The 17,851-nt window shown below is 41.4% G+C and overlaps 1 long non-coding RNA gene across 1 annotated transcript in view; it reads right to left on the bottom strand.

The window, feature by feature from the left end:
- LOC107128362 (uncharacterized) overlaps window positions 1–13,459 on the bottom strand; it is a 124,550-nt gene extending 111,091 nt beyond the window's left edge. The window contains exon 1 of the long non-coding RNA XR_001487386.4: window positions 13,359–13,459. This is a non-coding gene — a long non-coding RNA (uncharacterized lncRNA). The remainder of the gene's footprint in view (window positions 1–13,358) is intronic.
- Window positions 13,460–17,851: the final 4,392 nt, after the last annotated feature.

Here is a 17,851-nt window from a genome sequence, read left to right as displayed (position 1 = left end):
GAAGTAAAAGAGAGGCAACTGCCACCAGGGATATGGGATAAGGCTTAGGGACAAGATGGGATGAAGTGCTTCATAAAATTTCTCTAGACCCAAGATGACCAAAACATTTAGGCATTTTCACTTCTTTGCACATGTCTTTCTGCATGCAGAATCCTCTTCCCCACTCCCTGCTTCATCCTTCAAAGTCCAGTTCAGATGCCATCTTTCCCTCCTCTCCAGCTCCCCTATCTTTGCCCCCATCTTTGCCTTTTTTTTTTTTTTTTCTGGAACAGGGTCTCCTTCTGTTGCCCAGGTTGGAGTGCAGTGGCACAATCACTGTTCACTACAGCCTCGATCTCCTGGGCTCAAGCGACCCTCAACCTCTTAAGTAGCCGGGACTATAGGAGCATACCACCATGCTGGGCTGTTTTTTTGTTTGTTTTGTTGTTGTTTTGTTTTGCTTTAGTTTTTAGTAGAGACAAGGTCTTGCTATGTTGCCCGGGCTGATCTTAAATTCCCGAGCTCAAGCAATCTTCCTGCCTTGGTCTCACACAGTGCTGGGATTATAGGCATGAGCCACTACAGCCAGCCAGGAGCAATTTTTAATCTATATTTTGTGGATGAGAAAACTAAGGCTTGGAAATGTTAAGTGAATCACTCAAGGTCACATAACTAGTGGGTGATGGCAATGGGGTTTGACTCTAGGCCTCTCTGACTCCAAAGCCCATAATTCTTTATGTCTTTTTAATGATAACAAAGAATAATGAAACAATTACATGTTAATGTAGATGATAATACATATAGTGGAAGTAATTAGTTATATGACGGCTTGTTCATCCAATAAATAATTTCTGGGAGCCTACTATATGAAACAGACAAGACATCATCACGGATAATGGCAGAAGGGAAGAAAATCTCTGAGAAGGAGAGAGTGGAGATGATGGCATGGGAAGGAACAACTGTCAGGGTGCAATGCCTTTGAAGACGTGCAGGTGGAATAGCACGTGAGTGGAAGAACATGAGCTCTGCAATTAGGAAAAAGATTCACGTTTTAGTCCCCATGTACTCACTCAAACAACCCAACCTTGGGCAAGTTCCTTGACCTCTCTTCACCTGCATTTTGTCATCTATAAATAGGGATAAAAATAGTACCATGTTATAAAAGGTACCATTTCTATAGGGATATAAATGAGAAGAAGCTTGTAAAGCTCATAAAATGCTCAGCACATAGCAGATACCCAACGAAGATTAACAGATAAAGAAGTGGACAAAATCAAGAAACATTTGGGATGTGGTGATTGATTAGGAGATAAGAGGAGACCCCCAGGTTTCTGGCTTAAGCAACTGAAAGGATGGTAGTGTCATTAATTGAAATGGATGATGCTGATGGAGAACCAGGTTTATTCAAGACAAAATAAAAGCATTGGCTCTAGAGAGAGAGCAACCCCATTTCCCTAAAAATAAAAGGAAGAGAAAGATGGACAGAGAGATAGAGAAGAAAAGAAGATGGTGTATCTTCTTAACCTTGAGGAAGAAATTAAATCATCCATGAGTGTGGGAAATGAAGGAAAAAGTGTGAGTACTAGAAAGATGAACAATATTTAACAGAGCTTCAGTGTCTATTTGAATCTTTCCAAAAGAGAATCTAAGACAAGGAGTCGGGTGCAGGTACTTTATTTGAGAGATTATCTCCAAAAGTTGGAATCAGGGAGTAGAGCAAGTGAGAAGGGCAAGAATGAAAAGCTGGTGAAGGGGAAATTATGCCTACACTACTATGGGCAACCAGAGATCATCTTACTAGGAGCTCTTTGAGGAACTGTGTAGAATGCACCTCAGAATATTCCCTGCGAAGGCTGGGAGGCTGGGGCATTTATCCACTGACTCCCATCACCCACTAGTTGAAGGTGGTCCTGTTGGTGTAAACTCCCTATACTCCTCGGCTCCACCTATGCGAGGCTTGAGTGAGCTGCCACCATTTTGATAAAAGCCCTGAATTAGTCTGTTCTTACACTGCTAATAAAGACATACCAGAGACTGGGTAATTTATAAAGGAAAGAAGTTTCATTGACTCACAATTCACCATGGCTAGGGAGGCCTCAATCATGGCGGAAGGGGAAGCACACACATCCTTCTTTGCATGGTGGTAGGAAGGAGAATGAGAGCCAAGTGAAGGGGGAAGCCCGTTATAAAAACATCAGAACTCACGAGAACTTACTATCATGAGAAGAGCATGAGGGAAACTGCCCCCATGATTCAACTGCCTCCCACCGGGTCCCTCCTACTACATGCGGGCATTATGAGAACTACAATTCAAGATGAGATTTGGGTGGTGACACAGCCAAACCATATCAAGCTGTGAGACAGGAAAGTGGAGAAACACAGTGGGGAACTGAAGTGGGACACTGTCAGTGAGCATCAGCTGCAGCAAAACTCAGAGATGAGCCGAGGGTACAGGACAGTTCTCTGAGTGGTCTTGCACTAACCTAGTTCTCCCTGTTTTTCACTTGTAGTTCTCTTAAGTAACTGTAGCATGTGCAAAGAATGCAACATCCTGAGATAGGAAGGAACTGGATGGAACAGCCCAGGCTCTGTTCCATTCCCCAGAACTGGATGTCCTTCCACGCTTTAGCCCAGAAAGTCAAGTTCCCCAAGGTACAGAACTCAGGTGAACGACTTTCCACAGTCTGTCAGCTGGGATGCAAGTGGGGCATGCACAGATGAAACTCTCTCCACCCTGAGCAGCTTTCTTGAGCCTTGGGGGACCAGCTCAACATGAATCCTAGGCTTCTAGCATCCTTTGCTGCCTATCTGCCAATAATGAATTCACTTTATCTAACTTGATGTGTGTGGGTATTCTGTCTCACCACACTCAGGCAAGTTGGTAAGCGGTGCACAGTGAACCTGCTTCACACAAGGAAAATGACACTGGACCAACTGCATCAGCTAGAAAAAAGAAGTGACCCATGAACTTCAGATCTTACAAAAATCCTGAAATGTGTAAATACCTCTAGTGGAATTTGACATATGAGGACCTGAGTCTCAGAGAGGTAAAAGTAAGGTGGTAAATTGGAGTTTTCACCCATATCGGATAGAATCCTAAACTTACACAACCTTCCCACCTACCATGCTGCCAGTCCTGAGCAAAAATAAATAAATAAATACAATAAAAATTAGTATTGCTATGTATTTATTTATTTACTTTTCTGAGATGGAGTCTCGCTCTGTCACCTAGGCTGGAGTGCAATGGCATGATCTTGGCTCACAGCAACCTCTACCTCCTGGGCTCAAGCAATTCTCCTGCCTCAGCCTCCTGAGTAGCTGGGATTACAGGCACACACCACCACACCCAGCTAATTTTTGTATTTTTAGTAGAGACAGGGTTTCACCATGTTGGCCAGGCTGGTTTTGAACTCCTGACCTCAAATGATCCACCCACCTTGACCTCCCCCACAAAAAAATATTAAAATGAAAATGGCAACAGTATTAACAAGTTGATTCTCCCCAGTACTAATTACTGGAATTTTGCTGATTTATTGTTCTGCAGACCAGGATCTAAAAATATACATTTTTTTAAAAGAGTGGATCAGTCTACAGAATGAAGAAGAAAATAAGAGTCACGGAGAATCTAAAACTGGACATTCTTCTCTAGCTGAAGTCCAATGGATGGGAATTGCATTTCTCATCCTAATCAAGAAATTCTTTATCTTCAGGAACACAGAGCTATTAAAGTTCTAGGCTTCGGGCCTCTGAGGAGGTATTCCAAAAATTCCATCAGTAATCTGTTAAGCTCAGTACTGTACACTACACAGTGTATTGAGGTCTTTTCCTGTTTTCCTCATTCTGGCAGTTCCTTCCAACACTATTTGCTCCTAAAAACACCCTGTCTTCTAGGCCTGTCAATCATATCATGTTCCTCTTTTTATGGCTGTGCTGAAAACAGCAAAGAGAAAGGTTATTACCGCTGCTGTTGATGTCTGGAACTCATAACTCTCAACAGTCTTATGTTGGTCAGGTATAAGGCAGAGAGGGGTTCCCATCTTTATCTGGAGGTTTTCCACTGGTTGGTTGAAGCACTTACAACTACACTGACTGCACTGGTGAGAGTCCTGAAAAGAGAATACTCTCTTATGGTTTTTGGGTCCCGAAGAATGTAAAGGAAAGGGAAGGAAATGGGAAGAGATAGAGGAATTGTTTTGAGCATCTACTTATGCCAGCAACATCCTCATGGATTATTACATGTAATCCCCTTAGGTTGGTAACAGATTAGGCAACTGATCTAAGAAAATGAGAAAGAACATGTGGACACAGGGAAAGGAACATTACACACCAGGGCCTGTTGGTGGGTGGAGGACAAGGTGAGGGACAGCATTAGGAGAGAGACTTTTTAAAGTTTAAAATCCCATGCTTGATTGTAAACTAGTTCAACCATTATGGAATACAGTATGGTGATTCCTCAAGGATCTAGAACTAGAAGTACCATATGACCCAGCCATCCCATTACTGGGTATATACCCAAAGGATTATAAATCATGCTGCTATAAAGACACATGCACACGTATGTTTATTGCGGCACTATTCACAATAGCGAAGACTTGGAATCAACCCAAATGTCCATCAGTGACAGACTGGATTAAGAAAATGTGGCACATATACACCATGGAATACTATGCAGCTATAAAAAAGGATGAGTTTGTGTCCTTTGTAGGGACATGGATGCAGCTGGAAACCATCATTCTTAGCAAACTATCACAAGAACAGAAAACCAAACACCGCATGTTCTCACTCATAGGTGGGAACTGAACAATGAGCTCACGTGGACTCAGGAAGGGGAACATCACACACCGGGGCCTATCATGGGGAGGGGGGAGGGGGGAGGGATTGCATTGGGAGTTATACCTGATGTAAATGATGAGTTGATGGGTGCTGATGAGTTGATGGGTGCAGCACAGCAACATGGCACAAGTATACATATGTAACAAACCTGCACGTTATGCACATGTACCCTAGAACTTAAAGTATAATAATAATAAAAAATAAATTAAAAAAATAAAACCATAAAAAATAAAAAATAAAAATAAAAAATAAATCATGCTGCTATAAAGACACATGCACACGTATGTTTATTGCGGCACTATTCACAATAGCAAAGACTTGGAATCAACCCAAATGTCCATCAGTGACAGACTGGATTATGAAAATGTGGCACATATACACCATGGAATACTATGCAGCCATAAAAAAGGATGAGTTTGTGTCCTTTGTAGGGACATGGATGCAGCTGGAAACCATCATTCTCAGCAAACTATCGCAAGAACAGAAAACCAAACACCGCATATTCTCACTCATAGGTGGGACCTGAACAATGAGATCACTTGGACTCGGGAAGGGGAACATCACACACCGGGGCCTATCATGGGGAGGGGGGAGGGGGGAGGAATTGCATTGGGAGTTATACCTGATGTAAATGACGAGTTGATGGGTGCTGAAGAGTTGATGGGTGCAGCACACCAACATGGCACAAGTATATATATGTAACAAACCTGCACATTATGCACATGTACCCTAGAACTTAAAGTATAAAAAAAAAAAAAATTCCCATGCTTTTCAAACTGGGATTTGAATACAGGTATCTCACTCAAAACCCAGATGTCAAATACAGCACCTCATGCTCCCGGGTAGACATCACTAATCAATCAGGTCTTTTAGTCCATTGATTTCAGAATCCTTCTCACCTCAGTATCCCAGATAGTCACTAGCAATCCTAGCGAGTAGTGAGGGCCAATTGCTACCCTTTACACTTACCAAAAACTTGCTGGCTGAAGGAAGATTCTCCCTTTTCAAGGGAGGCCGTACCCATCACAGAGGCATAGTGTTACTTTCCAAAACAATCTTAAGGACAACACAGCAGCCCCTACATTTCCACTGGGATCCTGCTTATATTGTAACAAGGAAGTGCTGGATATAGCTATGCTCCCTACAGCAACCACTGATAATGCATTAATGCATTTATTGTTGGTTTTGCTCACCCAGAAATTTTGCTGTTGACTTGAACTTCATTGTGATCACACTGCAGCTGCATTTAAAACCCTGCCTTTTCATTTAATGTCATAACAAAGCATCAAATAAACTCTCATATCAAAAGAAACTGCTTTTGCTAATTTTTATTTCTGCTCGAGATTTTATGAAGTCAAAGAAATCAGACCATGCACTCTGTTCTCCCACTATTCCGCACTTCTGTGGCTCAGAACGATTTTTTAAAGGAGATATAAGAAGTTGGCATTAATATTGAGCTTGGCATGACCAAGGTCTTGGGGTGGAGGGAGAAATGTTTTGGTGTTAGAAGCTGAAGAAGCCCTCCTTCAGCTATCACGTCCTCTCTCCATGCTCAAACTGATATTCATCTCTCCAGCCTCCTTTGATGTCAGGAAAGCCATTCTATTTGGGCAGGAGCCAGAGGACCTTGGCTGACGCTCCACCTGTTGTCATTTCTCCCTCTGTCTTCCAGCAGTGAATTTAGAAAAACCCTTCACAGGATAGCAGTGTGTTTGCTATCATACTGCAGTTCCCCGTGTTTGATCTCATGTTTCTTGCCTGGAGCTCATATTTCAGACTAGAGTAAATTATTTACTAGCGTTAGCAACCAAGCCGTGTGTTATTCAAAATACAAACCTGAAATATCGAGCAATCAGACCTCAACAGCTGACACTATTTATGCTTTGCAGATATAGAGACAGATCAAAGGATGATTCACAATTATCCTAACACAGTGATTTTTCCAAGTGAAAGAAGGGGACAGGCAGTTTTCCCTAATTCTAAGGAAATAAACAGTAACCTGGGCAAGTGTTGATTTATCCTCCTTGGATTCATCACAGCCTGGGAGGAGGATGGCAGGGGTAAGGGTGGGGAAATGGGACCTGGAGATGCCTTTACAACTGTCCTGGCTTCCTCCCTTGGCATGTTCAACCTCCTTTGCATGTTGCCAGTCCTCAGTTCATCCTTCTGCTATTCATAGTGTGTTGTACTTGTCTTCTATCTCCTCTGCCTTTTCTGCCACCCACCAGTCCATAAACTGAAGGGTAGAAGACCATGTTATACAGAAGGGTATGTTTACCTGGGAGCAGCTGCCATTTGCTTGCCCAGGTAGCTTTAACGCTGTCTGTCTGGGGGCCTTTGGGACAGAGAAGAACAAGTGGTTCGTTACAGGCAGTGTAGGTAAGAGACTAAGAGACTGGGCTTTGATGTGACAGAGACCTGGGTCTGAGTCTTGGCTCTGCCACTTTTTGCTGTGTGACTCTGACAAAGGTCTCTGTGTCTCAGTTTCCTCACCTGTATGATGGGTATTGTTATGAAAATTGAGCCAATTCATATAAAAATAAATTCATATAAAGAATTTAGCACAGTGCCTGCACATCAGTGCCCAATAGATGGTAGCCATATCCACTGTGGGGAAAACCCTGCAAGGCTTTTCTAGGAAGTACTGTTGGTAGAAAATATTGTGGGCTTCATGTTCCCTGGAACAGCCAGGTTGTATATTGTAAGATTAAGTCCTACTTACTCTGACTTTGCCAAAGCCTCTTTTGAAGAATAAAGAGGGTTTCTGTGTAATAAGGAGCAAAATTTTAAAGCCAGCCATTCAACAAGCCATTCAGACTTAATACCCCAGGGCTCAGTTTTTTCCTCACTCTTTCTTTGCAAAAATGCTTTGAAAAAAGCAGCTGAGGGCCGTCTTGGAGGAGTTTGGGCCTTTGAGGCACCCAGGCGCATCTGGAACGAACCCACTTCTGCAAAGGCATGTCTGCAGTTAGTATACAGAGGCACTCACCTGACGATCCCCAGCGTGGCTTTCAGAGGACGGAGCCTTGAGGCTGGACAGGAAGCAATCTCAACTCAAGGGGTGTAAGTGAGCATTTATCACTTTAGAAGCTGTATTAGTCAGGGTTCTCCACAGAGACAAAGCCAATAAAACATATAGACAGAGAAAGATATGAGAAGTGATTTGTTAGGGGAATTGGCTCCTGTGATTATGGAGGCTAAATCTCACAGTAGGCAGTCTGCAGGCTGGACACCCAGGGAAACCAGTAGCATGGCTCAGTCTAAGTCTATCAGCCTCAGAACCAAGGAAGCTGATGGTGTAACTCTCAATCAGAGGCCAAAGCCCTGATAACCCAGGGGGCCACTGGTATAAGTCTCAAAGTCTTAAGGCCAGAGAATCTGGAGTTCTGATGTCCAAAGGCAGAAGGAGAAGGGTGTTCCAGCTCTAGAAGACAGAAAAAACAAATTCTCTCTTCCTCTGCCTTCTTGTTCCATCCAGGTCCTCAGCTGATTGGATGGTGCCCCCCCATGTCGAGGGCAGAGCTTCCTTATTCAGTCCACTGATTCAAATGCCAACCTCTTCCCAAAACACACTCACAGACACACCCAGAAATAATACCTTACCAGCTATTTGGGTATCCCTTAATCCAGTCAAGTTGAGGCCTAAAGTTAACCATCACAGGGGCCTTTCAGAGAACTCTGGTAAAAATAATGGACCTCCTAACTTCTACATATCTTCTAAAGACCTTGGTCTTTTTACACATATAACCTAGTTTCTCCCCTCCAGATCAGATGAAATTCAGCTCCCTTTATCTGTTCACCTAAACAAAAGTAATAATCCCTACATGAAATGTATTACTACATCTTCATGATTCTAAGAGGCCATAGTTGTAAGACACATCACTGATTTAACAGCACCTTTCTAGAAGAAAAACACAGAAATAAATGTACCCATCAACTGTCAGTCGTTTCATGCTTTCAGTCATGGTAAAATGTGGAAAGATGTGCAACTTGGAATTGAAAACGTCTAATCATGCTAACTCAAAGGGCACTTGTTGCAACAGAAATGCTACAACTGTCAATGGATTAGTGAGTGCAGCAGTGGCTCTGTGTGGTATTAGAGCTCCCAGCACCCCCTCCTTCTCTTTGTATTTGAGCATTCTCACTTGACCGGAGAGCTGGTGCTTAACCAGCAAAGTCACGTACACATCTCTAGAGTCTGTCCCTATCACTTCAACCGCTCTCATTATTTAGGCAAGTTTTTAATATTTTCTGAAAAATCCAGAGCTGCCTCTACGAGACCATCGTAGGCAATAATAGCACGTAGTCCATGCAAGTCACTATGTGTTAATACTGTGGGTGATTAAGACATACTGAATATCAGTCAACAGGAAAATCTAAACCGATGCTGCCTTGTAAACCTCACTGGCATTTTGCTAGTGGGAAGTAAGAGAACAAAGGGAGTTGATATTTGCTATATAAAGATCCTAGATGGGAATTATATGCCTCTTATCTATCTCTTTAGTTCAAAAGCAGATCTATTTCCTTGGTTACAAAGAATCCTTTACCAGGCTGGAGAAGAGAACAGACACATCGGCTTGGTAATTTCAAAGAACAAATGTCAAGAGTGGGTGTGTGCATGAGGGAACAGCGTTTGGAAATGACTCTGTGGGCCACTAACCTACCCACTCTGGCAAAGGGGGATGTTAGTCCGAGGCAAATGGAGAGCACAAGGAGAAAAGAAGCTGGTGAGGCCACAAAGTATACAAATGAGGGAACTCTGTAACGTAGCTTTTGGTAAAAAGACAAGTTGTTCCCTGAATCTTCTTCTTTTCCGGCCCCTTCAATCTATAGAAGCAGATCGGACCTCCATGATTGCTCTACAGGATCCTACTTCCCTGAGCATAGTCTAATTAGACTAGAGCTGATCACATGATTCAAACAGGACCAATCAGATTCTCCCTAACATAATTCAGCCTCCCATCAAGCAGCAGCCATTCAGTCTCTGTCTGTGGTTGGTTAAGTAGGACTGTGGAGACTGACTGGCTGCTGCTTGGTTGGTTACAGAGTCAGGCACCAGGCATCAGCTCCACCAGTTACCAGCTGTTCTTAGACAAATTACTCAACCAGGGTTCCTCTCAGATTCCTCACCCATACATTAAGGGCAATAATAGCACATGCCTCAAGTGAGAAGCTTAGCACATCACTCTTGGCATGTAAACGTATGTGAGAAATACAGGTTGAGCCTCTCTAATCGAAAACATCCAAAATTTGAAGTGTACCAAAATCTCACACTTTTGGAGCATGGATATGGTGCTCAAAGGAGATGCTCATTGGAGCATTTTGGATTTTGAATTTTTGGATTAGAGGTGCCGAACTGTTAAATCTAATGCAAATATTCAAAAGTCAAAAAAGAAAATTCCAGAATCTGTAACACTTCTGGTGTCAAGCATTTTAGATATGGGATGCTAAACCTGTCTTAACGTTATTATTGTATTAATTTTCTGTGGCTGCCATAACAACTTACCACAGACTTAGTGGCTTAAAACAACACAAATATATTATTTTATAGTGTTATGTGGGTTAGAAATTCAACACAAGCCTCACCCTTGTGATTATGTGATTACATTAGGCCCATGAGGCTTATCCAGGATAATCTCCCTATTTTAAGGTCAGCTGATTAGCAATCTTAATTCCATCTGCAATCCTAATTCCTCTTTGCCAGGTAATGCAACATATTCACAAGTTCTTGGGATTAAGATGTGGACATCTTAGGGTGGGGGTAACATTATTCTACCTTCCACAACTGTCAGAAAAAAATTGAGGAGCTCTGGGCAGCAATAGTACATTCTTAAAGATGGTGAAGAAAAAGAAGAAATTCTGCAGGAGAATGAAGACAGGCCAGACACAACACTCATTCTAGAAATAACCCAGTGTTCTTATGTCAATCAGTGGCCCCTAAAAAACTAAATTACATCATTCACGGATAATATCTTCCAGAATTTTAGTTGAGCCAAGTTCATTTTAGTATTTTTTTCTTTGTCCAGAAATGCAATGCTCTTTTGAAAGAGGTCCTCAAGTTTTCCTTTTGCACCCACTCTAAACGACCATTGTCTCTGCATTATGCCCTGAAAAAGGAAGACATTTAAGCACAGGATTTCTGTGAGCCCAAATGTGGGTAATGGCCTTGCGTAGAGTAATTTTACTTGGAATTGGATTACAGATGTACTCCATAAAAGATGTATTTGGGTCCTACCTCTACCTGCTAAAATACCTGAGTGCCCAAACAAGATATGGAGCCTTTACACTGAGGCTATGACCCCAGGATCTGCATCTGATAAAATGAAGATAATGTTCTCTGCCTCATAGGATTGGTTTAAGAATTAAATGAATATACTACACCTGACCCCGTGCTCAAAATAGTGGTTGAGCAACTGTTCAGAAATGGCAATTTTCCCTCCTTTTCTTTGGTTGAAATAAACAATGCATCCCTGACATTATATTTTCTCATATTGCCAAGAAAAGAACTAAAAAGAAACTACATAAGCACAATACAATTTTCCTTTGATTGCTTTTGAGTCAATGAATAAAGGTAGAGAATAAAAGATGGCCAAAAAAACCAGAGATCCACGTGCTGCATTACATAGAACAAATGTGAATAAATCTCAAAAACCCAGTGTGAAGGAAGAAAGGTAGGAAAACAGGTTGGGGTTTATAGCACAATACTATTTATGCAAATTAAGAACATGCACACACAAGCATCACCATATTTTTTAAGGGTGCAGGTATATATTCAATGATTATAAAACATGGAAGGTTACTTGAAGGATATGTATTACGTCCACTGGTGTATATACGGTATGGTAGGGGAAAAGGGGAAATGAAAATAATAAAATAGAATGGTTTGTTTTCCTTTGGGTAGACACCACTTGACTGCTGGATCAAATGATAATTCTGTTTTTTGTTTTTAGGGAAAAAATGTATACAAATACAAACGTAAATAATAGAATAAAAGAGACTTCTACCACAAAGAATGATAACATGCCATGAGTGGGGGACTATTATCACCTCATTTTTTTGTCCTTGACATCCTTCGTGAAAGCCAACAACAAGGGTCAATAGTAACTTTTGTAATTCTATTCCAAAGGAATTGTCAAAAATTGCTACATTTCATAGAAGAGCTGTTTTCAGTCGACACTGATGCAGTTGATTCAGAGATGACCAAGTCTGACCTAGTCTTCAGGAAACCCAGTTTTGCCCGAGACCTTGACCATCACGTGCTCTATAAAGCTGTAAGGGTCTTTATTCCATGAATATCTGGTGGCGTCGCAGCCGACTTAAGCTTTTGCAGTAAGTTGCATGAAGATGAAGGCCATTATCTTCAGTGAAATAACTCAGAAACAGAAAGTCAAATACCATATGTTCTCACTTAGAAAGGGGAGCCAAATAATGCATAGGCATGGACGTGGAGCATGGAGTGATAGACACTGGAGACTTGAAGGTGTAGGAGAGTGGAAGAAGGATGAGGGATGAGAAATTACTTAATGGGTACAATATGCACTATTTGGGTGATGATTACACTAAAAGCCCAGGCTTTACCACTATGAAATATGTCCCTATAACAAAGCTGCACTTGTACCCCTTAAACTTATAGAAATTTTTTTAAAATTTACAAGAAGAAAACAACCCCATAAAGAATTGGGCAAAAGACATGAATGAACACTTTTCAAAAGAAGACATATATGAGGCCAACAATCATATGAAAACAAGCCCAATGTCACTGATCATTAGAGAAATGCAACTCAAAAACACAATCTAACAACAGTCAGAATGGCTATTATTAAAAAGTCCAAAAATAACAGATGCTGGTGAGGTCGTGGAGAAAAAGAAACTTATACACTGTTGGTGGGAATGTAAATTAATTCAGCCATTGTGGAGACAGTGTGGTGATTCGTCAAAAACCTAAAGACAGAAATACTATTCAACCCAGCAAGATCATTACTGGGTATAATAGAATATAAATCATTCTATTATAAAGGCACATGCACACGTGTATTCACTGAAGCACTATTCACAATAGCTAAGACATAAAATCAACCTAAATGTCCATCAGTGATAGGCTGGATTAAGAAAATGTGGCACATGTACACCATGGAATACTGTGCAGCAATAAATAAAGAACATAATTATGTCCTTTGCAGGGACATGCATGGAGCTGGAAGCCAGTATCCTTAGCAAACTAACACAGGAACAGAAAACCAAATACCACATGTTCTCACTTAAATGATGAGAACACATGAACACAGAGGGGAACAACACACACTGGAGCCTTTCAGAGGGTGGAGGGTGGGAGGAGGGAGAGAATCGGGAAAAATAACTAATGGGTATTAGGCTTAATACCTGGGTGATGAAATAATCTGTGCAATAAACTCCCATGACACAAGTTTACCTATATAACAAACCCGCACCTGTACCCTGAACTTAATAAAAGTAAAAAAAAAAATTAATGTACCCAAGCAAGCAGCTTGGGTGACCCACTAAACAAGTCGCAGTAGAGATTTACTCACAAATTATGGAATTACTCTGGGTTGGCCTCTGTCTACTTCCTTCCAATTCTACATACGTGGGGAATGTTGTAGGCCCTTGAAGACTCCGTTTTCTCTACCTGTAGAATGAACAGAGTGACTTATCTTAGCTCTTTCCTGGTAAGAGAAGCCGAGAGAACTAATGCCTCCTTTGAGGTCCTTACTATACTGTAATGATCAAGAACATAGGATTTGGCAGCATATTTCACGGGCTCGAACTTGGACTCTGTGATTTACTGGTTGTGAGATTTGGGGCCTATACATTCACCTTGCTGTGGCTTCCGTTTATCCACCTATAAAATGAGACCAATAATAGAATCTATTGTAAGTGCTTATCATCATGCCTGGCAAATGGTATGAACTCAGTACATATGGCCATTGTGTCACTATTGTTGCCACTATGATCGTTTCTACTGTTGTCATTATTATCAATATTATTACCATGTTATTCTATTTGGTGGCAGATGCACTGTGGGAAAACATATTGCAAGGATCTGATCTTTAGAAAATAATTTTGAAGTCTGCCACAGCTTTAGAGAACCCTCAGAAATAGGAAAAGGGCATAGAGGAGGAAGAAGGAAGAAGAGCTAAAAAAGGAATGATGGGGGAGAACAAGTTTGCAGCACTTGGAACCATTCCTGGTCCGTAGTAATTTCCACCCCCCATGCCTATACACACACAAATCTTTTGTAGATGAATTGTTATAAAACCAAGATCTAAATGATGGCCAAATACAGACCTACTGGCTGGTTCTCCAATCCCATCACTCTCCACCCTCGTTCTCCACAAAGTCAGTGAGTAAGAAAAGCTTTGATTCTGCGCTGTGATTCACACTCAGTGGGTTTCTTGGGTGATTTCATTATAAGTAAAGTAATTCCAGGGTTTTCCCTTGAAGAGGAGTATACATTGGTGATGAAATTGTCATTTGTCTCTGCCAACAGACAGTCATGGGTTGTGAAGCTGAGTGTAGTCCTGAGGCTGTGGCACAGAAGGGCATGGTCTTTGATGCTCTGGACCCATTTGCTAAGCCAATTTTTGTTTTTGTCCTATGACAACAGTGATTAATTTTATCCAAATTATCCTTTCTCTCCTTGTTAATCCAGTGTGTCTTTCTGAACACTTTCTTATGGATTAGTATTGATGCTGAGGTTCCTTGGAGGACCCAGCCAATGTAACAAAAGCTTCTCAAGATGTTTACTGATGCTCTTCTCCTATTGATCTAATTAAAGATCATGATGCCTAATATAATTAGTCAGCCTTTCTGTCAGGATGCTTCTTACACTTTTAGACATACCAGCACCAGAGAGAAATTGCTTTAGGATAATGGATTACAATTCCGAAGGAAATGACTTTCAGGATACAAATATGTGAATCAACTAGGACTTTAATTATAGGATTTCTCACTTTTTTGTAAAGCAGTTGATGATTATTTTCCTCCCAGACTGAGTCCTTCTCCATCTAGAAGCCAGACTCCCAGAACCATTTCATGGAATATGCTTTACATTTTTGACTTAAGGGATCTTCCTGAGGATGTGGTGTGGGAGCAGGTGGCTTACACTTTAGTTCAGATGATGATTGGCATTTTATTTGTGGTACTAGAGAGAAAAAGAAAAAAGTGGGAAAATGTGAAAGTTTTATGAAAGAAAAAGTATGTAAGATTGAGATCAGATGTTAAGGAATCAACCTTGGGAAGATAAGAAATAATTTCTCAGAGAAAAGAATGTGAAGATAACTAGAGATATTGAGAGATATGCATATTTGGTGCAAAGATCACAGCAACATTATAGAGTTTTCATCTGAAGCTTTCCAGTTTCTCAACTGACTAAGCAGTAAGATCAACAGCTAAGAATAGGTCAGGTTAATGATCATGACAAAAATAAAACAAAAATAATCATATTAACAATAACAATAGTCAATATGCATTGAGTACTTCTCATGTGCCAGGTAATATGTTAATCATTTTGCATATATTAACTCAATCTTTATAACAGACTCATAAGTTTGGATTAGATCTCTGAGATCTTTGAGAGCAGAAAAGCAGTTTCAACAGGAAAACGTCATAGGATGTAAAACCATCCTCTTGGGTTTTTCTCTGTTGTGGTTTTTAGCTGCTCAGGTGTGTAGCCCTTACTGCATCTAGCGCTGGGTGTTGCCAGGAAAGTATGGTGCAGGGAGAACGGGAGACAAGAACATTGAGTAGATGGCATTTGGAAGCAGGTGACTGCAAATGATGGACCATGAAATCTAAGCAGAATAATAATGGCAAACAGAAGGGGACTACTGAATGTGGGGAAAGTGATGGTGTAAACGGATTAGAGTCATAGCAAAGTTGAAGAGTTAGAGTTTGTTGCCTTAAAGATGAAAGGAGCTTGCAGCCACAAAGGAAGAAGTTGAGCTGGATGTGGGGGCTCACCCCTGTAATCCCAGCACTTCGGGAGACCAAGAGGGGTGCATTATTTGAGGTCAGGAGTTTGAGACCAGCCTGACCAACATGGTGAAATTCTCTACTAAAAATACAAAAAAAATTAGTTGGACATGGTGGCACATGCCTGTAATCCCAGCTACTGGGGACGCTAAGGCAGGAGGATTGCTTGAACCCAGGAGGTGGAGGTTGCAGTGAACCAAGATCGCACTACTGCACTCCAGCTTGGGCGACACAGTGAGATTCCGTCCTAAAAAAAAAAAAAAAAAATGTAGGAAGCTGGCATCTGTGATGTTTGTACATGGGACAGTGTTCAGTAACAGTGAGTTCTAAGGTGTGACCCTGATGTGGCAGCTGAGATATAGAGCAGGTGAAATAATAGATAGGATCAGTTTTGTGTCTGGAAAGATGAGTAGTGTGGAAGGGGTAAGCATGTAATCAGGGAGAAAATTGGAAAAGAGTTTTAGGCGTCTTAGAGACAGACCATGGCAGCTTAACTAGGGTGGTGGTGGTGAGAATGCAGAGAGGAAGTGGGTAGATTTGGGAAATATTTAGCAGGCAGAATGGTGGATGAACTCAATGGATTTGACTGTGGGAGGGAGAGGAAAGAAGCAAAGAGATGCCCAGATTTTTGGCTTAGGCAACTGGGTGGATGTTGCTCTGGTTCAGTCACAGAAAAGTGTTGGAATAGAGATAAATAATGAATCCAGAGCAGACATGCAGAGACTGAGATACTTCTAAAGGTTTCAAATGAATCAGTATGTCTCTGCTACATATAGACAGGATCCTTACATGTTGTTATCAATGTTTCCTTTAAGGAGAGTTTTGCCTTTGAATAGGTTACTGATTAACTCAAACAGGGTCCGTGGGAGGAAAGCGTGTTTAAAATGGAGAAGCAAATACAGGTTAGCAAAGGAATTGTAAGAAATGAAGATAAAACTCTACTAGGACCAGAGATAACTGAAATCATGCTCCTGATTTGATAGGTTGTCTGCCGAGTCGGGGTAGAAATAACAGCAGGTATAAACTATAGACATCTTTTATATTTCTCAGAGCAATGGTCATCATCATTGCCTCTGTTGTTTGTCCTCATTTTGAACCATCTTGGAGGAAGAAAACCCTTGGGATTTTTTCAATCTCCATCTCCTTACAGCAGTATGAAAGGTTGTATTAGGTTGCAGGGAAGAGGAATCCACTCATACAAGATTAAACAAAACATGGGACTTCAATGAAAGGATGTTGAGGGTCTTATTGAATTTGCAGAAAATGTGAAAGAAAAAAAGCCTACTTTAAAACAGGCAAGGGTGGGGACAAAGACAACTGTAAGAATCTCAGCAGCAGTGGTTTGTGGACTTTCACCCAGAAGCTCTACACATCCCTGATTCTTATTCATTTTCTTGGCAAGTATTTATTGAGTATCTACAATGGGTCAAGCACTGTGCCAGGTGCCGGGAATACAGAAGTGGACAGAAATAAAGACAGATCCTTCCCAGTGCAGCTTGGAGTCTGCTGGGAGAGACAGTTATTAATCAAATAATCATACATACAAATGTATAATCACAAGTGTGGTTAGTGTTTTGATGGAAAGGCACACAGTGCAATGAAAACCCACAGTAGACAAATTTGACCCAGTCAGGGAGATTAGGGAAGGTTTGCATGAGAAAGTAACCATGGAAATGATATTGGAAAGAGGAGAGAGTGGAGTGGAGGGTGGGCTGGTGTTCTCTGCAGACGGAACAGCATGTGCAAAGGCCCAGTAGCAAGAGGACACATGTTGAGCTCAAGGGGCATCAAAGTCCAGTGTGGCTGCAAAATGAAAGGTGAGATGGCGTGAATTAAAACCTTGCAGGGCCATCATGGCTAAGGCCAGGCTGGATAAGAGCAATAGGGAGCCACAGTGCTGTTTGAAGCAGAGAAAACATGACTGATTTTTAGATTTGCCTTTCAAAAGGATCCCCCTGTCTGGATTGTGGTGGAGGGTTTGTAAAGACTCAAGTTCCGATTTCCAGCTCCCCAGAGGGTGAATCTGATTGGACAGTTTTGATCATGTGTC

Source organism: Macaca fascicularis, chromosome 20 (assembly GCF_037993035.2).
Source record: "Macaca fascicularis isolate 582-1 chromosome 20, T2T-MFA8v1.1".
Lineage (NCBI taxonomy): Eukaryota > Metazoa > Chordata > Mammalia > Primates > Cercopithecidae > Macaca > Macaca fascicularis.
This window is presented reverse-complemented; position numbering and strand designations above follow the sequence as displayed.